The sequence below is a fragment of the Chanodichthys erythropterus genome, chromosome 13 (genome assembly GCF_024489055.1).
Source record: "Chanodichthys erythropterus isolate Z2021 chromosome 13, ASM2448905v1, whole genome shotgun sequence".
NCBI classification, from domain to species: domain Eukaryota; kingdom Metazoa; phylum Chordata; class Actinopteri; order Cypriniformes; family Xenocyprididae; genus Chanodichthys; species Chanodichthys erythropterus.
The window spans coordinates 15146832-15160482 of NC_090233.1; the positions used below are offsets into that span (position 1 = coordinate 15146832).

Genomic DNA, 13651 nt, shown 5'->3' on the forward strand with positions numbered 1-13651 from the left:
TAAGCCTACACAACTGCTTTCATGACCATTTGCAGCTGTCACACTCACTTACATTAGATGTGTGTTGTGGCCCAGCAGTTCTTCTGATGAACATAAAACACTCCATCTTTATTAACTCATCAGTGTTGTGTGTCAGCGCTAATCCCAGCACTACACTACCCCTGGAAAACCATTTCACCGTCTGAAAATGAAGACAGATGCTTCGTGTGGGAAGACACCTTGGCTGTTGTACACAACTGGTCTCACCCACTGGCCTTATACTAACAATTATAATGTTGCAGTTTTCCGTGAAGGTTCTTATAATTGTCACGGTGTGTTTGCATTGAGGATGAGTTTGAGCAGGATCTACTGTAGTTGCAGCAATAAATTAACAAACACTCTAGAGTGATCAAGATGCAGGAACAGAACAACCACTTAAAACTGAAATTAGAACAGACAAGGAACTAAATAAACATAGGTTGCTATAGGGTAGCAAACAACTAGGAAACTAGGGGGCTGTTTACACAACACCATTTTCAACTACAAATGGAAAACTTTTTATGCATTTTGGCTATTCATTTACTCGACAACAGTGTTTTGGGCATCTGTGTGAATGGGATTGTTTTGACAATGTTGTTGTTTGTATGTGAAAAATGCAAAGGGAAAAAAAAAATCTGTTTTCACTACAATGTTGTCGTGTAAACTTACCCTAACTCACACACCTGGAAACTAAGGCTCGGTTTCACAGACAGGGCTTAGCTTAAGCCAGGATTAGGTCTTAGTTCAATTAAGATATTTAAGTAGCTTTTATAAAAGTACACCAGGAAAAAAACTAAACAAAAAAGGATTACTTTTGTGCATCTTGAGACAAAACAATGACACTGATATGTTTTAAGATATGTCAGAGCAAGTTGCTTTAAGTTAAAATGGCTCAATCATGCATTTTAGTCTAGGACTAGCTTAAGCCTTGTCTGTAAAACAGTTTTTACTACATTGTTGTTGTGTAAACGTACCCTAAGTCACACACTATGAAACTAAGTCAACTAAGGAAGACAGGAAATGAACACAGGAACTTACAGGAATTTACGTTTTGCAATTATGACCTTTTTTTCTCAGAATTGTGAGATATAAACTTGCAATTGCAAGAAATAAAGTCAGAATTGCAAGATATAGTGTCAGAATTCTCAGAAAAAAAGTCAGAATTGAGAGTTTATTTTGTAATTTTCACTTTATAACTCACAATTGCAAGTTGATATCACGCAATAGTGAGAAAAAAAGTCAGAAATGCAAGTTAAAAAGTCACAATTATACCTTGTTTTATTCAGTGGCGGAAACAAGCTTCCATTGAATTGAGTGTTTAAATTCACAATTTTGAAAAAAAAGTATTTTTTGTGAGAAATAAACAGAATTGTGAGTTATAAAGTCAAAATTATGAGCTGTCTTTTTTTCTCAGAATTGCGAGTTTATTTCTCACAATCCAGACTTGCAATTTTAATTAAACATGTTTTTTTTTTTTTTTATAAATAAGTATATATTTTATCCTTTTGACAAACTAGTATGATTGTTTTTGGCTGGTCCCTGAGGTGTACAATCACTTGCTGCTGCCGATTCACACACGACACGCTGCTGTGAGCAAGACGTGCTGCTGCTGTACAATATAGCATTCATGAATTACCAGTGGCAGATCTATACAGGTGGAGCTGGGGAAGGTGGAGGGTTTCTGAAAGCGCTGCAGCAAACGCTGACCAAGTATTGAAGGTTGAGCAGCGAGCTCATTGGCTGCTGATACAGCAGGAACCAATCAGCTGTGTCCAATAGAGAATGATGTGATTGCAAGAAGATTAAGGACCTATCAGCCTGTGCCATCTAGAGTTTCATGACAGAAATTTGTATTAATGACAAACATTGGAGATGCAACCATGTTCGGGAAACAGTCGTGACTTGCTAGTTAGCTACAACGATGCATCATTTCATGTATCAACAATTAGTGGCCTGTTTAAACCTATTTCAATCATTAAAAAGGAGTAAATGTAGTGTAATTTTGGTGTAGATAGATGAGTTGAAAATTAGTTTATTAGTCACTGAAAGTTACTGAAACCAGAAGCCTGCTGCATTAAAACATTTTCTAGGATCGTGCTTTTATTCACTGAATGGTTTGGTAAAGCTCAAAGAAAGGGGGAGATAGTGCACTTATTTTCAGCAAGAACACAATCTTTTCCACAGGCCGAAGGACAGCCGTGGATTACATTTTTCAGTAAAGCTCTGAAGTGATTTGTTGTGGTCTTCCTTTATTTTCTGTAGGCAACAAAAGAATGTTTGAGGCGAGTGTGATGACCAGAGGTTTATTTCAACATGTGTAACAACAAATCTGCAAGATTTGCAACAGATTTGTAACAACAAATCTGCAAGAAAACGTTGTGCTTGTGTTGTGTCTGTCATCTTAAGCTTGCTCACTGGGGTTTTTCTATGGCAGTATTTGCTGTAAATCTTCTTTGGATTTGTATTTATTGTGAAAAATGCTGTACAGACATATTAGATTTTTGTTGTTGTTTTTTTTCTCCTCAAGTTTATACTGTGCATATTCGCTTTAGTACATATTGTCACCTTTGTATTAAATAATTGCAATTTTTTTAACACATTATTAAACATTTAACGTACGGCATTATGAGCATCACAATTGGAAGACCTGGTATCAACATGTTTGAAATCCCCTGAACTAAAAACATCATGCACTTTTGAGCAAAAATGTGGAATAATATAATATGCATGCTATATTCCTAGTCTGAAGAGTGTTTACACTGAGCATTAGCTTTGTGTGAGGAAAAGACCCAATTGAAGCCATTATTTGTTGCTAATTTTCCCTTCTGATATGCAGTGGCAATCCCAGTGTTATGGGTTTGATTCCCATGCAACAGCGAAACTTAGATAAAAGTGTCTGCTAATTATTTCCATTAAGTTCTAAAAGCATTATTTACTACATATTCTCCATTTGTGGTTCTGTCTCAGGCCTCTGTTTGACCCTCATCATGCTGTTTTTCTCTCGAGGAGTTCATGTCCTCCACATCACTTCAGCAGATGCTTTGATATGTAGATGCAGCTCTTTACCGACTTCAAAACCAATGGCAGGAGACGTGACTCAGATCTGATGCGGCCTGAAGGGCTACAGATGCTTTCGATCACAATTTTAATCATAATGATAATGCTCATCAAACATTATGCCTCATATTAGTGATATTTATGCAGCTTTGGCCATATGCATCAATGGAAACAGTTTGTGGAAATTAGTCATTAGCGGCAGAGTGCCAGTAATGATATAACAAACAACATTCAGGCAAATTTTATTTGTGCAGAATGGAACGTAATTTCTGATGATATTTGCTTTTGGCAAATTAGGGAAAGGGTTGTTTTGTTTGACTTAACATCAAACAATGGCAAAGTTTCATTGGTAACACTTTCGTTAATAATGATTGACAAATATTATGTAATGTGTTTTTTTTTTTTGTTTTTTTTTTACTTTATAAAACCTGAAAATCTCTTCGTCTGAGAATGGCCTTCACGGGTAGATGCTCTTTCAGCTGACACGCCTTTCCCAGCATGTCTTTCTCTTCAGGCTCCTCAGAGATCTGCATCAGGACGACCACATTCAGTGCCGCCACAGAGACTAATAGATATTGACATGCCAATCTGAGAAAAGAGGCTCGGAGACTCCTTCTGACCTCAGCGTTTCCTTTAAAAGGCATTCAGTGTGGGACAGGAAAGACCATCCATCAGAGATGACGTGCTTTATAGCTGATTTTTTTTTGCACTGAGAGAGATTGAGAGGGATGGCAACACATTTCTTCCGTCATACCGCCTAACGCTCAAGTTTTGACAAGAGTCACAGCATTGAATTCAAAGGGAATTAAAAGCCAGAGGTTCCAATTTAACTAAAAAGAAACTGCAAATCTGAGAAACTTCTTTTAACTAGAAATGTAGTATTTGGATGGCGTGCGTGCTGCAGAAGAGAGTAATTTGATTAACTAAAGTGAAACCGTCACAGGAGGAAAAGAGCAGCTGGAGGCAGTAATATTAAGAGAGACATTTACATATTTTACATACAGTATGTAAGATATTTAGACATTTACATATCCTAGTCATTTAGTTCATTTAAATAAATGAATAAACACAAATCTCAGTTACAGAGAAGTTTCTATTTAGAGTGTTTCCTGCCACACGGGAAAGCTTCAGACGGGAATTACTAGAGTCAAGTGTGTCACATATAAAATACTATTCATTTTGATGGAGAATAACAAATTTGGGTCAGAAAACAAGAAACTATTACATGTATTAAAGAAATGGAGATATTTTCACTGACAGCTTAACTGGAGGGATCACCCAAAAATGAAAGCCATTTACTCATCCTCAAGCCATTGATTTTCTTTGTTCTGTGTATTTTGAAAAATGTATCATCTTCTTTCTTTCCATAAAATGGAAGTCAGTGTTGTGTGGACTTCATTGACTTTCTAAATATCTTCTTTTGTGTCCCAACAAAGAACACAGTGTGCAGTTTTAAATTGTGCCATCATTGACTTAATTTACAATAATGACACTTTAAATAAAGTGAACTGTAGTTTTATATGTTGGGCACATGATCTCTTCCTGTCTATGGCTGGTTTCCAGATTTAGACTGTATGTATTAGGCTGTTTTCTTTTTTGGCCAGTAAATCCATGAATTTCAGTGAGTGAACACATTTTTGGTTGATAGCAACCAGTCCTGATGAGATTGTATTGCACATACAATATCCAACCTTACATTAGGGAGAAATTCTTCAAGTTTTTGGACTGAATCATGGCACAGTGTGGGCCATTATCTACAAATGGAGTGGTAATGGACATTCACAGGAGTGGCCAACCTGCCAAAATGTCTCCGAGTGGACAGTTGCACCTCATCATGAAGTCTGAAAATATCCCAGAAAAACTTCCAAAGAACTGTGGGTCTCTCCATCATCATCTAATGTCAGTTGTCATGACTGTGCAAAACTGGACTTAATGGAGGAACTAGAAGAACCAGAACAACCAAGAATCTGACATTTACTAAAACACAGCAACATGATCCCCAAATATCTGAGACAATATTCTATAAAAATAAGTGGAACTTTTGGAGGGGAATACAGCTCTTCCCACTATAAGAATGTCATGCTTGCAGTGAAACATGAAGATGTAATGGTTAGGGGAGGCATCATGAGGGATTTAATGATTCTATAACACTTAATGGTTTCATTAGTACTTTTGAGGAAGAAACATGCTTTCAATAATGACATAATTTCAACAGAACTCTTGTGAGAGATGTGTTCACAGAGGCTTTTTTAGAAGCTGCATAAATACATTCCAGCAACTGGTGTCTTAATTATGTATAACATAAACATACTAAACAAAAATAATTTAATATTTGATGGATCAAAAACATTTTTATCATTTACTCACTCTCATGTAATTCCCTCAAGATTTTTGTTCATCTACAGAACATTTTTGTCCATCCCTTGAAAGTCTACTTATTCAACATTTCAAAACCACACCGGTGCTTGACGTACAAAGACCAATGATGGTCTGTTCTTGTGCATCAAACATGTCCGGTCATATGGAGTACTTTTATAATGAACTTTTCATTTTCATGAAGCTTGAAAATGTTGATTATCGAAGAACACATCAGTGGAAGAGTGCAAGAAAACTTTTAATGTAACCAAAAGTCATTATGATTCCAGTATTTTATCAGGTTACACTTTATTTTGATGGTCCCCTTTAGACATTATTTTTTGACTATAAGTAACATTGCACCTAGCCTGGTAATACCAGACTCTGCTACTTCACTTTGCTTCGTAGACAGAGTCTGGAATGGCATAATAGAGAAGTGTTTTCTCTCTCGCTAGGGGGCACTTGTCTGAAGTTTAAAATCATTGGTTACCCGTAAGCCAATCAGATACGTTTAGTTATGACGTATGTTATGTGCCTGTACAGCCGCATCGAAGCACAGACATCATGCATCGAACTCAAATCTATGATTGAACTTCCACTGTAAACCTGTTGTAAACACATGATAAAACAAATGTTTATCAAACACTCTTCTTGTTCTGGCTTCAGTTTGGAAAAGAGTTGAATGTTCTCCATAACAGAGTTTCCCATTTCCGCGGTCGTTTCGGTTTTCGATTTCTCTAACCTACAATGTAAAACTCGGCGCTTAGCTTCTACGTCACGGCTCTCAGCCCGCCCTCTGTTCGTTGATTGGCCCGGCTGTTTCCAGACCGGTGGCAAACAGAAAGCTCTGACGCTGTCTCAGACTGAGTACAGAAGCGAAATGAAATTGAGCGGAAGTAGGAAGTCTGACGTAGTCAGGCTACATTGCACCTACAAGTCAATTAAAATCTCATTAGACTATTAGTCGAGTATTAGTAGACTGTTAGGTTAGGGTTGCAAAATTGCTAAAAGTTAGAAGAAAGTGGACTATCGAAATAAAGTGTTACTTTTATTTGTTTTCAAAAACAGTAATAATAGTGATGGTTTGCTGCCTCAGGACCTGATTTGCTATTGTTGAGGGAAAGCATGACTTTTATTGTATGTTAAGTCCATCTGTTAATGACGTTAAAGCATGATCCAAAGCAAACTCTCTAAGAAAAGTCCATAAAAATACAACCCAATGTACTGTGTTAATATGAAAGAATTATTTTTCATGGGTGTTTTACCCGTATTTTGAATTTATGCATTGGATTGATTGAAGGAAATGTCCGTAAACTTATATTATATGCCTTTTTTTAAGTGCAGAAAAATGAAGTTATCCTTTGGTGAGGATGTGCCAGCTCATGTCCGAAGACTTACCGATCAATGTCACTGGTACCGCAGTAATGCAAAGAAGAATGGGCAATGAATCCTCTACAGAGGCATGCAAGTCTCATATCAAATTATACAAAGTGCCAGTCAGTGTCAGCTATTGGCATTAAGGACCAGACATTAACTTTAAATAAATCTTCAAGAACGAAGTAAACTTTACAGCATTGCAAGTTGCCCTTACTCAGATTCCCTTTGTGCAATAATGAAAATCTGAATCCATGGCAATTACAGAGAATCAAATACATTATCACGTCACAGTGGTTAAAAGTGACATCATACATCACCCCTCTAGGTGTGTCAATGAGCATTTGACCATTTGACCATTTGACCATTTGACAACTCCAGTTGTTTCATTTGAAATGAACTCAATCACTTTTGAACTGTTTTTCACCTTTTCCAAACTAACCGTCCAAGCAGGTCACATTGAGACCGTGGCGCTGTCTGCTGGCGTTCAATGTAATCACGGTCAACCCTTCTCAAAAAGAGAAAGTTAATTTTACAGCGAGTGCCAATTATTTCCTGGAAGCCTCCCTGATTGTTTCCAGAGCAAAGCCAGATTGAGGACGGAAGCAGCATTCTGTCTGGAAACCACAAGCAATCACATTTCAAGTCTGACGTAATGGCTCTAATTTTACCTGATGTAGGGGAGGTTTCACCCGTGCTGGCCCGGAGGGAGACACATCCCATGGATGGATAAGCACTGATTTAATGTCTTGGCCTTGCTGAGCATGTTAACTAATCCAGCTCTTTTTAGAGCTGTGGAGTTTATTTTCTTGTAGTCTGAAAATCCTCAGCTTTTTATGAGGCAATAAACTGTATGAATACAAAAAATGGAACAGTACTATGGGACTGTATGTATAAATGCCAGAACAAGAACAAAAATGGACAGTTCTCTCTTGCATTGAGTACTGTGCGACATAACACTGACAATGTTCAAGCTCCAATGACCTTCTATTGGCCTGTTCTGATAATCTATATGTAATCCAGCGTTCTCTGCTGTGTGAGATATGGATCAGTAATTTTGCATCCTCGTTTCCTCGCTCCTCCGGCCTCGAGCCTGTGACCCGGAAACTGATCAACGTCTGCCGTGATGAAGGATGTATCCGTTGTCTAATAGCACTCTGAGGAGCTGAGGATCGAGGACGGAGGAAGCGAGGAAACGAGTCTTTTACGTTTAAACATAAGACGCATTTATAAATTCTCCTCCCCCTTCAGTATGTCACAATCATTTTAATAAACCATATATTTCAAAGGGGCAACATTTATTATGAATTCCTACAGTTTTTTGCTAATCTCATGTTAAATCGAGTACCAATATAGTACTGCATCCTTCATATCTCCGAAGAGTCTTTAGTTTTATCAGATTTATAAAAGACATACAGCTTCTTTCCAAAAACAGTCGAGCTCCTGGAGGCGTGGTGTGGGCGGAGCTAAAGAGTCATCATCACACTAACCCTTTTGTTTACATTATATGCACTTACGTGCCAACAAAACACAGTCTTTTGATGCAGTTTCACTCACCGCCTGCGGTTCCGACTCATGACCGGGATCTTTACTGTGTTTCAAACGATCTGCAAATCCAGTTTGTTTATAAAATATTTGTCACCGAAATGCCGGGAACAAACAAACACACTTTCATGACTCAGTGCTGCCCAGAAAAACATACTGCATCCACTGTTCCCTTAATACTGCGTTCTTTGGGAAGCTGAAGGTTATCTTTCCCAAAAGCATACTTCTTTGGTGACATTGTTGATTTCTTTGTTTCTCGAGCAAGTCCTGTGCAGCGCTGCCGAAGACTTCCATAACCCGAATGAATCATGATGATGGGTGACTCTTGCTTTTGCTCTGGTTGGTTATTCCGGGAGAAGTGCCCATACAAGGAATTCGGCCCTTTATGACATCATACAGGGCCATACTTAAGAAAAAACTTTCAGAAACTTACACGAACCCTTAAGGAGTGTATTTGGCACAGAAATACTTTTTTTTTTTTTAAACTTCTTTAGCATGAGAATCAGTGGCGTGCAGTGGTGTTCTGAAATGAGTGAATCAATGTAAATTCATGCATTACTCTTAACGTTGACACATCTTCCTTGTTAAATGAACATTACATTTACTTTACATCAAAAAAAAAATAAAAAAAGAAACCAAATGCAATTCTATTTTGTAATTTTACATTAACAATGTTGTTTGTTGTTTGTTTATTTATCAAAACCAAATCAATCTCATCAAGTTAGTGTTTTAAGCATTTCTACATTCAAAATAATAACTAAAGGCTGTATTTCATTTGTGTATTGCTGTTTTTCTTTTTAATAGTCAAAGGCTATTTTGGATCATCAGTCATGCTCCGTAAACACCGTCTGTCACAGATACGAAGATGTATCTGTATTTCACCAAGCTGATTGCACTAAAAACCCCTGCAGTCATCATGCTTTCAGTCCATTTCAAGTTTGATTTTGACGTGACATAAAGCAGTGATATCTAACTGTGATCTGTTTACTTACTTTTCAATTAGTCTTCCCATTGACACCATCATTTGCTCAGTCAAACTGATAAACGGAACACGCACGTCAACAAGAGGCGGGATTTATCATATCCAATCATAACCAATTACATCCAATCATGGCGCGATGGAGACTCATGTGACTTTCCCCATTCATTCTCAATTACCCCCCACAAAACCCACCGCACGCTACAGGGGGCCTGATGATTTTCTATGAGAGCAAAGGGAGGCAGGACTCCTGGTGTACATTTACCTGCAGGTGTCGCTGTTGGGCAGTGTTCCTTTAGAAATACGCGTGACTTGCTCTCTTTTTAATGTCATAATTTGTATTTATATGTAATATAGATTTTTTCTTTTGAGGAGGCACTGCCTCCCTTGCCTCCTCAGAGGAAACGCCCCTGATGAGAATTAACTCTTTAACAGTGTAAATAAGACATCCCCTTTAATTAACTAAAACCTCAATAACATAAAGGCGGATCCCTTGAGCGCAGCTGATGACATTTCGAGTGATGAGTGAACAAGAATATTCCAATTTCCAAATATGACTTCATTCGATTCCTTAATCCTCGTTTCCTATTCTTGCATCCTTCTCTCGCTTCCTAAGGGAGGTGGAGGTACAAAGCAAGGAAAGGAAACAAGGATGCACAAATAAAAAAATGAGAAGCATCCAGTGTGTTCAGATAACGAGTGAAAACGAGTGGAGGAAATTCTCTCCCTGCTCTGGAATTGTCTGTTCTCTGCGGTTCCTCCTATCCACCTTATTATTGATGTAGGCTCTTAGGCCCAGACTAGTCATTGGGAATTTGTATTACTTATATATTATTGCCTACCCAATGTACTCAAGTGATAATTTCTGAAAATGGCATTCGATAATAAATCCTGAATCGGTTTTAACTATCAATGCTATGATTCCGCTCACCTCCGCCAAACGATGTACTCCGCCGTTTTGAACGGAGTAATTGATGTGAGCAAGTCAAGGATGGAGAGGGAACGGTGGAGCAGAGAGAGAAAGCTCTCCAAGAAAAAGCAACAAAATATAGCAACATTATTAACCTGGGGTTTCCCGAAAGCATCGTTAGCCAACTATGGTCATAAGTCCCATTGAACTCTACTGGTAACGACGGAACTTGCGTCCACAGTTCGCAATTGGAAACACTCCTGTTCAGGGCTTCAAGTGCAGGTCGGATTCATCTGTAAATAGGCTGATGTAGTTTTGTCTTTATTAACTTACCTAAGCATTAAACTGCTGGAAAATGTTAGCAGTAGCCTCCCATTACGGCTGTCACTCAAAAACTGTATACCTAAAGGACATCATTATTATTTGTTGTAAAGTTACAATAGTAACTTAGCAGACAGATATTCACATTGATTTATAGGCTGTGAGGAAGCTAGAGCTGACGATAACACAAAAATACGAGACACAATAATGCAATAATATGTTCAGTATAAGGAGTTTTTTTTTTCTATAAAGATATTGCCATGATGTAGACTAGTTATTATTGTACTAATTTTGACATTTAGGCAATTTTCATCTACACTGTGTTTTGTTTGTTTTGTTTTTTGAGGGTTTTCTCTGGCCCAACCTGTTGCCAAATCTGGCCCTTAAAATAAACTGGGGTAATGCTTGTGAATTTGGTAAACAGTGTGTATACTGTATAGGATGTATCAACAATCTATGTACTTCAGTTTACTCAGATTAGGCATTCGTTGCACAACAACTTTGTAGCAGATAAATGCGGAAAAATTATATCAAAATTTGGATTTAAAAGCGCTAAAAATGAGTCAATTTAAAGGCATTAAAGCGAAGGGTTTTACAACCAAATTTTCTTCACACAGCTACAGCACTGGGGTTCATCTTGAAATGATTATTGCAACATGAATTATTGTCTGTAATGAAGCTGGAGCAGAATTATTACAGAAGGTTATGAAGAGAGTGAGGAATGTGCTGTTGCTCTTCTCATACACTTTGGTCTAGTCTGACATGCATAGCTGGTTTCATTTAGATTTATTTCCCTTGGCAAATTTGGTCTGAAATATAATGGATGTAATATAACTTATACTCACAATCACACTGTGGTTAGTAATATGAAATTACCTGTAGTCTTTTGCATGTGTTATTGCTTAATTCTACTGTTCTAAAGCATATGTTGTACATTTGTGTCACCAACAGGTCCAAGACTGACTGTAATTAGACTGTTGGTCACAAGCGAAAGCTTTTGCAGTAGATGACAGCGAAATAATAGAAAATGGCTGAGCCTCCAGGAAGCACTAAATCAACATGTGACTGAAAAGCAAATGAGAATGCTGTATATAAACTGTTATGAATGCAGGAGAGCTGGCTACCAGTGAACATGTGTGCCTTGAAAATAGACAACCTGTAACCTGTTTGAATCATTTCAAAGAGAGAAAAGAAACGTTGTGGATATTTCTTGATAAACTGCTGCTTTGCTCATGATAGAAGCATTGCATCGCAAAAAAATGGCAACAAATACAACTTTATGTCAAGTCACCGTTATTTATATACGGCACTTTTTACAGTGTAGATCTAAAGATGTACTCCTACTTAATAATTAATTTAAACCATAATACATTTTCATTTAATTGCAGTCAACATGCAATTAACTGTCTGAAAACATTGCATGGTACATTATTTAAATGTATTGTTTTCATAATAAGCACTCTTTTTAAAAGCATACTAAAGTTTAGTTCTTTTTCACAAGCTCCGTGAGATTTACCTCTTTAAATATTATGAATTGTGTCCAAGAAATCAAAACATTCATCAAGATGTTCTGCTCAGCAGTGATGGCCAAGCTGTTATTTTACTCATTCTATTATAAAATGTCTGCCTGCTAACATCACACACTCATTTTAATCAACGGATTCATATTGTGGAATGACTTCGCATTAAAATAGCACCATTAAAGCAAAGAGTGAACAATCTCCCTGCTAAATTTCACACTCCAAACATCTCATGCATCCTTACTCCACGCTCCACGCTCAGACATACAAACACTGGAGCACTGACCTGGCAAAATGCAGTTTTTGATGTCTTGTCGATGCTGCATGACTCAGAGTTAATGTTCAGATCCATTTAACCCAAACAGCTTTATATGCACATTCATTTGAAGCTCCAGATTGCGTACGTTCTGAGACTCTTCTCATAACATAATTTATTACGGTAAACTTTTCCAAAAGCTTTTATTGTAAGTGGTTGTGTCTCTACTGAGGCTGTAGAAACATCAGAATCGACTAAGCAGTGACCCCTTTTGGTGAGAGAAATTCAAACATGCTTCGTGCAACTAAACGCCACAGCGGCAATGACAGGAACATGTCAGGATGTCAGTTCTTTATATCCTTGTTAACTCACTATTCATTATTTAATGACGCACGTTTACAGGCTAAAGAGCTGGAGTGCTGCACGCTGCACGACGCTGTAATGTTTTATAGGCCAGATCACTGCAGCGCAGAGCATAACAAATGCTGGTGTAAAGAGCGAGCGGTCGAGGTCCCTCCATCTGTGAATGGATGGTCAGAAGAAGAGAATGGAGGAGAGGTGAAAGAAAGATGAACAGTGCTATATTTTGGGAGTCAGAACACATTTGTGAATAGTCAGAAATTAGTTAAATAACACAGTTTTTCCATGCATATGTTTTTTGCCATAGTGAAAACAATGAATGCAAATACAAAGTTCTCCCATGAAACTCTAGATGGTGCAGGCTGATGGGTCCTTAACTCAATCTACTTGCAATCACATCATTCTCTATAGGGCACAGCTGATTGGTTCCTGCTCAACATTCAAATACTTGTTCAGTATCTGCTGTAGCAGCGGCAGCGCTTTCAGAAACCCTCCACCCTCCCCAGCTCCACCTGTATAGATTTATGTATACTGTATTGTACAGCAGCAGCATATCTTACTCACAGCAGTGTGTCGTGTGTATATATTGGCAGTAGTAAGTATAATTGGCAGATCTATTCCACCAAAACCAAACATATCAAAATTTTCATATCCATTACCATGCCAAACACTCCGAGATCCATCATGACAGAAATTAAAGGTGCCTTAGAACCAGTTTTTACAAGATGTAATATAAGTCTAAGGTGTCCCCTGAATGTGTCTGTGGATTTTCAGCTCTAAATACCCCATAGATTTTTTTAATAATTTTTTTTAACTGCCTATTTTGGGGCATCATTAACTATGCACTGATTCAGGCTGCACCGCCCCTTTAAATCTCATGCTCCCCGCGTTTATGAATTATACAGACTGCAAGTGTTTAAAAATGAAAATAGTGACGTCTCTCATCTCTGTGAATA

General features: G+C 37.8%; 1 protein-coding gene across 1 annotated transcript in view; it reads left to right on the forward strand.

The window, feature by feature from the left end:
• The window catches only part of LOC137033835 (astrotactin-2-like), a 460374-nt gene that overhangs the window by 349080 nt on the left and 97643 nt on the right, over positions 1–13651 (forward strand). The window lies entirely within an intron of this gene.